The sequence below is a fragment of the Rhinopithecus bieti genome, unplaced genomic scaffold (assembly GCF_001698545.2).
Source record: "Rhinopithecus bieti isolate Rb0 unplaced genomic scaffold, ASM169854v2 scaffold_46101, whole genome shotgun sequence".
NCBI classification, from domain to species: domain Eukaryota; kingdom Metazoa; phylum Chordata; class Mammalia; order Primates; family Cercopithecidae; genus Rhinopithecus; species Rhinopithecus bieti.
The window spans coordinates 1,132,802-1,143,489 of record NW_016819049.1 but is presented as its reverse complement, the minus strand read 5'-3'; the positions used below and the strand labels follow the sequence as shown (position 1 = coordinate 1,143,489).

The window sequence follows — 10,688 nt, the reverse complement described above, 5'->3', positions numbered from 1 at the left end:
AGGGTTTGGGCAAGTCACTTCGCCTTCCTGAACCTCAGTGTCCGTGTATGTGAAATGGGCATCACGATGTTATCTGTCTCCTAAGGCTATTGTGGGGATTAACCTAAATAGTAAGGCACCAAATACAGGGCCTGGCACGTAGTAGGTATTCAACAGAAGACCTAGTGTGGCCGGAGCTGAGGTTATTGGGCCACAGAGACAAACAGATGTTTGGATGGCACTGTTTTCTTTTGCCTTCCAATGGGCTCTTTCTGCTCCTTCCAAGAGCTCACCAGCTGGCCTGGGAGGGCTGCTTGCCCACTCATAGTTGCCAAGATGTTTGGCTGTGCCCCCGTCCAGAACCGTTTTCTGGTCCTGTCTTCATCCTTGAGCCCTTTCCAGCCTGAACCCAGTGGGGGACTCGTGTTCCAGGTCTGCTAACGTTTGCTGGCAGAGCCCATGTTTGGGAGCGTGAGCTGTGTTTAGGTAGAAACAGGCACTGAAAACAGCTGCTGGCTTCTCTGCCGTGGTAAACAGGGAATAAAGCCCCCCAACTGTGGGCTTCGCTGGGGAGTGGGGAGCACAAGGCAGGCCCTGCTTACTGTTGCTTTGGGGAGGGGAAGGCCATTTTTCTTTAGGGAGTGGGCCAGCCCCCTCAGGATTGGGTTGGGACAGGGGTGGGGTGAGATGCATGGAGGGAGTTGGAAACCCTCCCTCTCCCTGGACTTCTAGATGTTTGAAGACTCCATAGGCACTTTCTACCATTTGGTGTCTGTGAGACAGGGTCATTTCTTTAAGCCTCTGTGGATGGACCATCAGCAAAAGCAGTTTCTGGCATGTCCTTGTGCTGTGTTGATGAGTGATGTCAAACTTACCTTCGCATCAGCATCACTTGGTTGGTGCTGATTTAAACATACATATTCCCAGGCCTTTCCCGAGGCTCGTGGAATCAGAATCTCTGAGGGAAGGGCCCAGGAGCCTGCATTTTAACAAACTCTTCAGGCGATTCTGGTTCAGGCATTCAGGGAACTACACCTTGAGGACCACTGGTAGGTTTCTAACAGGTTATCTGGGAAACCAGGGGGAAGGGGCAGTCAGGAGGAGGAGAAGGCCAGCCCCACTGCCCTTAACATGCACGTCCTGTTATACTTTTTGACTTGGACTTGGAAGCAGATGCTTTTAGATGCAGGTCTCCTTAGAAACAGATGCTATCCCTGTTCTAGAATATAGAATAGAGTAGTTCCCCTTCCTCTAGGTGTGCCTTGTTTGCTCTCCACCCCCTCATCCTTCTATCCACCCATCCACCCTCCCATCCATCCACCCACCCTCCCATCCATCCACCCACCCTTTCATCCACTCACCCACCCACCCACACGCCCACCCATCCATCCATCTACCCATGCTTTCTGGAGTGCCCACCTGCTGTGTGTCTGGCTCTGGGCTGAGCTTTGGAGACACCAGAACTCTCCATTTAGACAAACAGACACATAAATCATCATAATACAGGGGGATCTGTTCAATGATCAATGTCTCAAATAAGTACTGTAGTGGCACAGGCAGAGATGACACACTCCACTGGCAGGGAGAAGGGATCAGAGAAGGCTTTGGAAGACAGCAACCTGTGAGTGGGCCATAAATGGTGAACAGTTTGCTAGATGGAGAGGGTGAGCATGAGGGTGTGTAGGAGGGAAGGTCAGTTCTGCGAACTAAATCCTTTCACATCCACATTCAGAGCAGGGGCCTATCCCCAGGCCCCATGGAGCCCGTATTCAGAGGCTCATCTGTAGCTGCAACCTCTAAACTTGGCCCCATCTCCTGACATTTCTGAGTGAAAAGGAATCACTCTCTAGTGTGTGTGCTCCAGGCCCGTGGTGGCTGTCACAGTACAGTTATTGTGGAATTAACAGATGAACAGCCATCCAAGTGGAGAGGCACAGAATACTTCCGGTCCTAGCTCTGTCTCCAACTCACTGTGTAACTGTGGACAGTTTCGGCCTCAGTTTCCCCATCACTAAGATGGGAGATTGGCTGTCAACTCTGCCAGCTTGCTGCCTGGAGTGCAGCCCTGACACCCTGCCTGCAAGACACACATTAACAACAACCGTTCTCTCTACGCCAAACTCATTTGTCTGAGCATATCAGCAACACGACACCTTGCAGTTCAGTGGATTTGATGTGAGCTCCGACCCCTGGCATACCTAGCATGTAATACCTGCAAGCTGAAAAGGAGCATTTGAAGGCAAACTGCATGGCAGGAGGAAGCCTGTAGGTGGCGCTGTGGCTCCGGTTGCCGAGCTGCTCTCGGGAGATCCATTTTCAGAGGATCTGGGAAAACCGGGCAGGGTTGATGGCAGCTCTTTCTTCTTGGTGCCCTCGCAGTGCAGCAGGCCCCGCTTATTTGCAAGAAGTAGCCAGGTCAGCCCACTAGGCCTCCCCACCCCTTGTGCCCCTTCGCATGTTTCAGAGCTCTGTCTTTTCCTATGGGTCCTTCCATTCAGGAGAGGAGGAGGAGGAGGTGAGCCTGTTGAGAAGGGCGTTGGTGGGGCAGGGGCCGGTTCCCCTGTTTCTGGGGAGCCTTTCCGTGCCGGTTGCAGGCAGGGGCCCTCAGTGTGGAGCTCCGGTGAGCCTGTGCCCCGTTGTATTTGGATCACAGCCCCCGTGACCCCCAGCACCCGCCAGGCACTCCACACCTGCAGTGATTCTCTTGGTATTTTAAAAGCACTCCATCTTCTGCCTCCTGCCTTCTCTCCATTTATCTGGGTCCGGGTTTTCGCCGAGCCATTTAATAAAGAATCCAGGGGGAGAATGATGGGGGCGAGGAGAGGGAAAGTGCTAACATTTATTAAGTGCCCGCTGGGTGCCCAGCATTTCCTCAACAACTAGAGCAGCGGTCGTTCTGCTTTCTTTCAGCTGCATGACGTTTTCCTCCATCCAAAATCGCAGGCCTAACCCGGGCGTGTAAAACAAATACCAGGGAAGCACCTCTGATGGAAGGGGATGGGGCACCTAAGGCCCTGTCCTTCACCATTTCTCATCCTCCCCACTCCTAATAGACACTTTGGTACGTCCGTGAAACCTGGATCTAAAAGCTCTGAGCTCATTAAATCTATATATGACTATCCAAGGAAATGGTATCCCCATTTTTCTAATATAAAGCTAAAGGCCAAAGAGGGGAGTGTAGGACCATACAATTTTGTTTATGTTTGTTTTGTTTTGAGATGGAGTCTCGCTGTCACCCAGGCTATAGTACAATGGTGTGATCTTGGCTCACTGCAACCTCCACCTCCCTGATTCAAGTGATTCTCCTGCCTCAGCCTCCTGAGTAGCTGGGATTATAGGCACGCGGTACCACGCCCAGCTAATTTTTGTATTTTAATAGAGACGGGGTTTCGCCGTGTTAGCCAGGTTGGTCTCAAGCTCCTGACCCCAGGTGATTCCCCCCGCTTTGGCCTCCCAAAGTGCTGGGATTATAGGCATAAGCCACTGCATCTGGCCCAGGGACATGATTATTAAAGGGGAGACAGCCAGACTGGGGAGGCAGGTGTGCTCCATTCCCAAGCCCATGCTTGCTCTGGCTCTGCTGGGAAGACCGTAGGTGCTTTGCTTCCTAAGGAAGGGCAGGAAGGGGTGTGGCTCCTCCAGCTGTACAGAGGACCAGGCTAGATACACATGGCCCTGTTTGGTGCTTGGCTCTCTGGTAAACTGCCTGCCACGGAGGAACTCAGGTAGGACAAGAGAACTGTGGGTGGTGGGAAACACATGGGGAATGGGTTCTGCCCCGCCATTCAAATGGTCTTTCAGCCCTCCAGGCTCCGACTTGGCTGACTTTAGAAGAAATCAGCCAGCCATGGATTGCTGGAGATTCAGACACAAGCTTTCCAGGCCCTGGTGGGTTCTTGTTTTCTTCCAGGACGACTGGGGTTTGAGACTGTAAGCTGTGACCCAGATCTTGGTTCCCATTTTGCACATGAAGAGAAGATTGGCCCTTAAAAAGCAAAATGCTTAAAAAAAAAAGGAATTCACTTTTTTGCTTGTAATATATTGTTTGCTTATAATCTTATAATGAACATCTATTTGGATTCAGAAATACCTGGGTCAAAAAGTGATGTCGGTGCTAAGACCTGACTTCCTGCATCTCAGTTGCCTCCTCTGTAAGATGGCATCACAAACACTCCCCATGCCATCGGGCTGCTGTCACTGATTCTTGTGTGTGGAAATGTCAATCCCAGGGCCTGAGGTGTGCAAAGTCAATAGTGGTTCTCTCCCTACTTCCACCCCCTGGTTTTTCTCAAAACCCGTTGAATGTACGATGTGTCCTAAATGGAAGTACTTCCACAGGGCACTGAGAGGATGGGTTATCTCTTCTCACTGCAGTCAACTGGCTGAAATGCTCACCTTTTCATTTTAGCATGTGAGATGTGACATTCTGATCCCCGGAACTGTAAACTCAGACTCTCAGAGAGCTCAGGATGGCAAAATCCAACCTCTTCATTTTTAAGATGGGGAAATTGGTTTGCACAATGTCATGCAGCAGGTTTGCGGCAGAGCTGGAAACCACACCTGCTGATCCCCAACCTGGTGCTCTGTCTGTCATCCTGGGTGACAAGGAGCCATGGAGGCCACAGGGAGAAAGGACCATGGGATGCTGTCTTGATCCCTCTGTCCTGTGACTGTGAGGGAGGCTCACTCTGCTCTGTGAGCCCCATCACATGGTGTCATGTGTGGGGGTGAGTGGAGCCTCCCTTATAGAAACAAAACCCCAAGAACTAGGAAGAGCCAGGTCATTATCCAGATTCATAGGGAGAACAAGCTCCTACCAGAGGCATCGAGGGGTGAGGAGGCCCGCCACACTTGGAGTTGAGTCCCATTCCTGCCTCTTGCCAACCATGTGCCCTGGGCAGGGGATTTCTCGAGCTGAGCCTGCTTCCTTACAAACTGAGGAGAGCAAAATTACAAACCTATAGGTTATTGTGAAGATTCAACAAGTTAATATAATACTAAAACTTAATGAGCATATACTATGTGTCAGGTTGGGTTCTAAACTCTTTATAGGTATTTGCTCATGTAATCTTCATAACAACTCATAGTTTGCTGCTAAGGGAATGGAGGCTCAGGATGGTTAAACAAACCCCAGGGACAAAATTGGAGAGGACAGTGTAGATTTTGAGCCCAGGTAGCCTGGCTCTGGCACCCCACTCTTAACCACTGTGCTCTTTGACCTCAATTTTGGCAGAATCCAATGCTTAACACATAGAAGCTCCAAAAATGTCCACCCCTCCCTTGCTGTCTGTAACCTTCCCTCCTCATCCACCTTGTCTGGCCCTCAAGAGTGGGTTCTAGAAGCAGGATTCTGTTATTTCTCAGATACCAAAAGTTGACCCAACTCGATTGCTCTATCTTGAGTTGTTTTACTTCTCTGTTTTGTTGTTGGTTTTGGTTTTTATTGCTTATTCTTTCATCAAAAGCAAGACTGAATTGCCTACCAAGGCAAATCTGATTCTGTGCTCCTGGGCGCCAAGCTAGCCTCAGCGCTCAGCTCAGCTGCTAATGCCAACCAGTGAAGGAGCATGGTTTCTTGGCTTCTAATCGCTCACATGCATGGCTAAAGCCCCAGCCCCAGACCAGCTTCCTGGATACAGCTGACCAATTTTGGGGAAAAATACACCTTCTTGTTTGTGGGTTTCTGGCCACACTTGTTCAATTTCCTGGTTACTATAGAGACCTTGTCAACACATCCAAATACTCTTCTTAGCAAAGAAATTTGTCTTCTCCCGTCTCTGTATAGCCCCAAAGAACACAGGGTCTCAGGGAGAAGCAGGAAAGGCTTAGCCTCTGGGCCTTCTGAGCCCACCCCAGGCTCTGGTTCCCTTTCAGCTGCTTTCAGACTTTGAGCCTACAAAGGATAAAATGAGGGAATGAAAAGGAGCGCTGTTTGAGTGGGACTAAGCTTCAGGGCAAATAAAGGGAAGTGAATCAGAATAACGGAGAATCTGGGCAGGGTATTTAAACATTCAGATTTCTTTCTTTTTCCAGTGACCTAAGGACAGGCAATCTGCCCTGGGAATCTGGATCCCTTACTCTTAATATCATGACTGGAAGGGCAAGGTCAGGGCTCCCAGTGGACTGGATACTAAGGTTGGGTCTCAGGTCTGCTCCTGACTGCCGAGGCCAGCAGCTACAGTGCATTTATACAAATGGTTAGCGGAGCTCCCAAGCTGCCTGCCATCTTTCCATCTCTGCTTATTGAAAGCTTACCCATGCTTTATGACCCCGCTACAATGCCACCACCTCCAGAAAGACTTAGAATCGATCTCCTCTTTCGCCCTTGTACCTCTCGTTATAATCTCATCTCTCATCACCTCCTGCCCGACGTCATGGTTGCTTGTATGTCTGCCTTTATTCCAGAGATTCTCATCAAGCTGTAATTATGGGGCAGGCCCAGAGCTAGTCACTGGCGATAAGAAACATCCAACCCCATCCTTATTTCAGGGGCTCCCATATGCTCAACAGCCTGGCAGAGACGGACAAGTCCACACGTAATTAAAGCAGACGGAGAGGGATGTGCTGAGAACCTGGGGCATCTCTGCCTGCAGACGGGGAAGGTGTGATCCAGGAAGGCTTCCCAGAAGTGATGATGGCTGGCTTACATCTTAAAAGATGAGTTTCACAGAACAGCATAGGGGACAGGGGAGAAGGGACAATTCACAAAGGTGGAACAGCATGTGCAAAGCCAGGGAAGTGTGAGGTCTTCAGGGAGGGAGCCCCAAGGAGCCCAGATGGCCAGTGTCAGGGGCATCCTGAGGCGGAGGGGCAGGAGGTGGGATTGGGCAGGCAGGGACTGTCAGACAGCAGAGGACCTACTATGCACTGCTTAGCAGCTTGGGCTTTATCCTGCCAGCCGTGGGGAGCCATGGAAAAGTTTTCAGGCGGCAAGAGACCTGACAGGGTTTGTCTTTTAAAAAGACAACTGGGGCCGGGCGCGGTGGCTCAAGCCTGTAATCCCAGCACTTTGGGAGGCCGAGACGGGCGGATCACGAGGTCAGGAGATCGAGACCATCCTGGCTAACACGGTGAAACCCCGTCTCTACTAAAAAATACAAAAGCTAGCCGGGCGAGGTGACGGGCGCCTGTAGTCCCAGCTACCCGGGAGGCTGAGGCAGGAGAATGGTGTAAACACGGGAGGCGGAGCTTGCAGTGAGCTGAGATCCGGCCACTGCACTCCAGCCCGGGCAACAGAGCAAGACTCCGTCTCAAAAAAAAAAAAAAAAAAAAAAAAAAAGACAACTGGGGCTGCTGAGTGAAGGATGGATGGTTGAGAGGCAAAAGGTGAAGCAGGGAGACCAGCTAGTAGATGGTGGCTTTCATCCAGGTGAGGGACCACGGTGTGGACCGAGTGATAGCAGTGGAGGTAGAAGTAGTAGGAGGATTTGAGATCTGTTTAGGAGGCAGAATTGGCAGGACCTCTTTGTTGATGGGATGGGAGAGAGAGAGGGTGAGTCAGAGATGACTCTCAGAATTGCAGCATCATTGGTCAGGGTAGATGATCAGATCTGAGGATGAAAGTGGCGCTTTTGGCTTAGGAAATGCTGATCTAAGGAGCCTGAGGGATACCTCAAGGTGTATCTAGATGCTCTTCCCTCCTCTTTCCCCTGCTCCCTAGGCCAGCCCTTGCTGTGGCTTTTCCTCCAACCTGTTGTCTAGGCCCACACTAAGGTGGTAGCTTGGAGTTAGATCACCAGATTTGGAAAAAGTCACCAGATGAATGTACTCCTACTGCAGATATTTGAGTTGGACTCCGTGTGCCCTGCCTCCCTGGGGTTTTCAAACTTCCAGGAGAAATCCAGGAGAAAAAGGACACAAACAGTGGAATTCCAGGTTTGTTAGGAGAGAGATTTAGCAAGTCCTTCTCTAGGGCCTGAAAACACACTTGCTCAGGCTGCTGGGCCTGCTCCTCTCAGGTCATGGTCCTGTGTGCCCTGGTCCAGCCCTGCAGCCTTCAGTCATGCACCCAGCCTGCACCACCAGCCACAAGGCCCCAAGTACATCCTTTGTTTTTCCTGGGCCTACTTCTTCATCAAATAACAGAATTGTGCTCCTTTTCTTCCCACCCCAACTCCCTTATCTTCTCTTCTTCCTCAGTGATGAGGAATAAGGACTTCAGAATCAGGTAGATCTGGGTGTAAATTTCAGTCCTACCACTTTCTACCTGTGTAAGTTACTTCACTAGTACCTTAGTCTCCTCATCTGTAAAGTGGGGACAGTAACGGTACCTACTTCATATTCATTCATATTCAATGAGGCAATGTATGGAAGGCTGTCAGCTCAGTGTCTGGCACCCAGGAAATGCTCAAAAGCCTCCAAGGTCATGGCCATCACAGGCATCAAGGTTCCCTCCCTTCCTCTCCCCTCCCATCCCTCTCTGATATTCTTTGCAAATACTCCCATCACAAGGCTTTCTCTGCCCTGGGCTGCCAGCTGTCCAGTCTGGAGGCAGAGGACTGAACTGAATGACCCCTCAAGGTCTTTTTGGTTTGAGAGTCTTGAGTTTTGGGAGCATTCTCCCTGGACTTTCTTCATCTGGGTTCTCGTGGTGATGTGGGCCCTGGCCTCTGTGGGTCTCTGTCTCTATTTAGTTTTTCCGAGTCACCTGGAGGCTTCTTCCCTCCACTCCCTACCCTCAGCATCCCCTCCTGGGTCCAGACAGGTTCAGGCATGCACACTGTCCGTCAGCTGTCATGGCCCACCTGCCGGCTCCCCAGTGACTGGGTCTCTGATTGGCTTCCTTCTGCATTTCCCAAGGATGTTCTAAGGAGCTTCACGTGCTTCCCCCTGCCTGCCCGTGCGCAGCGTTTCTGAAGCCGGCTTCAGAGCAGAGGGAGATTGCTTTGGCAAAATGAGGTGTTTTTTTTTTTTTTTTTTTTTTTTTTTTTTTTTTTTTTGAGATGGAGTCTCACTCTGTCACCCAGGCTGGAGTGCAGTGGTGTGATCTCAGCTCACTGCAACCTCTACCTCCCGGGCTCAAGTGATCCTCCTGCCTCAGCCTCCTCAGTAACTGGGATTACAGGCACATGCCACCAGGCCAAGCTAATTTTTTGTATTTTTAGTAGAGATAGCATTTCGCCATGTTGGCCAGGCTGGTCTTGAACTCCTGACCTCAAGTGATCCAGCCGCCTCAGCTTCCCAAAGTGCTGGGACTACAGGCATGAGCCACTGTGTCTGGCCAGAATGAATTTTCACATTCTCTGTGCCTCCTTCATGCCTGGCAGTCCCTGGTGCCCAGAGAGCTTGCTTTTGTGTGATTTCTCTGCTAATCGCCTTGGTCCATGTCCCTGGGTATTAGGGTTCTCCAGAGAAACAGAACCAGTGGAATGTGTATAGAGAGAAAGATTCATTTTAAGTAATTGGCTCACACAATGATGGAGGCTGGCGAGTTCAGAATCTGTGGAATGGGCTGGCAGGACCAATGGGGCAGTTCAAGCTCAAAGGCTGTCTGTGGCTGAATTCCCTCCTGCTCAGGGCAGGTCAGTCTTTTGTTCTATCGAGGCTGTCAGCTGATGAGATGAAGCCCACCCATGCTACAGAGGGCAGTCGTTTTACTCAAAGCTCACTGATTTCAGTGTTAATCTCAACCCCAAATCACCCTCACAGAAACAGCTAGAATGATGTTTAACTCTGGATCTGGGAACCATGGCTCAGCCAAGTTGACACATAAAGTGAACCATCCCACCCTGTTATTGGCAAACATACCAGACACATATCCCAGGCCTTGGAGAGGCTGCCACTCATCTTGGATTCCAGACCACACAGTAGTAAGATTTTGTTCCCACTTCCCCAGAAGATCATGATGGGAAGCCACCAGCCACTAGGTGTAACCTCTGCCTCGGCCAGGCAAGGCCTCTTAGCCTGCCACAGTGTAGGACCTGGCCCAGGCCTGGGGCTGAAGGCTGCATGTTGGTTACTGAGTGTGTAATGGGGGTTGCAGGGAGGGGATGAGGGATGTTGCTGCCCCCATGGCCTCACAGACAGTAATTTTCTTTCTTTTTTTTTTTTTTTTTTCTTTTGAGGTGGAGTTTCGCTCTTGTTGCCCAGGCTGGAGTGCAATGGCACAATCTCAGTTCACTGCAACCTCCCCCTCCCAGGTTCAAGCAATTCTTCTGCCTCAGCATCCCGAGTAGCTGGGATTACAAACATGTACCACCAAGCCTGGGTAAATTTTGCATTTTTAGTAGAGACAGGGTTTCTCCATATTGGTCAGGCTGGTCTCAAACTCCCAACCTCAGGTGATCCATTGGCCTCGGCCTCCCAAAGTGCTGAGATTATAGGCGTGAGTCACCATGCCTGGCCAGACAGTAATTTTCAAACCTGGCTGCATACCAGAATCACTTTAAGGTGTAGAATCCCAGACCTCACTATCAGGGGAAATTCAGAGGCACTAGTCAAATCTAGAAAGATCAGGGCATCTAAATTATTAGGAAGTAATTAATGTATCACCATAGGAAACTCAGAATGAGAGTGGAGCTGTGAGTGTCTCCTGGGGCCAGGCATTCCTGTCTCTTTCAGAGGTGAGGCACGTGGTCCCACCCATCATTTCATGCTGAGTCACCTGTTGACCCATCTCGCTTGAATGACTCCCGGGATGGAGGCCTGGCTCCCTCCAAGGCAGCCCCTTGTGTTGGAAGAAGGGTGATGGTGTGAAGCCTATCTAGCTG

At 50.6% G+C, this 10,688-nt stretch overlaps 1 pseudogene; it reads left to right on the top strand.

The window, feature by feature from the left end:
• Positions 1–2,326: 2,326 nt before the first annotated feature.
• Positions 2,327–2,825, top strand: LOC108519238 (putative uncharacterized protein FLJ41423; annotated as a pseudogene).
• The last annotated feature ends 7,863 nt before the right edge of the window (positions 2,826–10,688 follow it).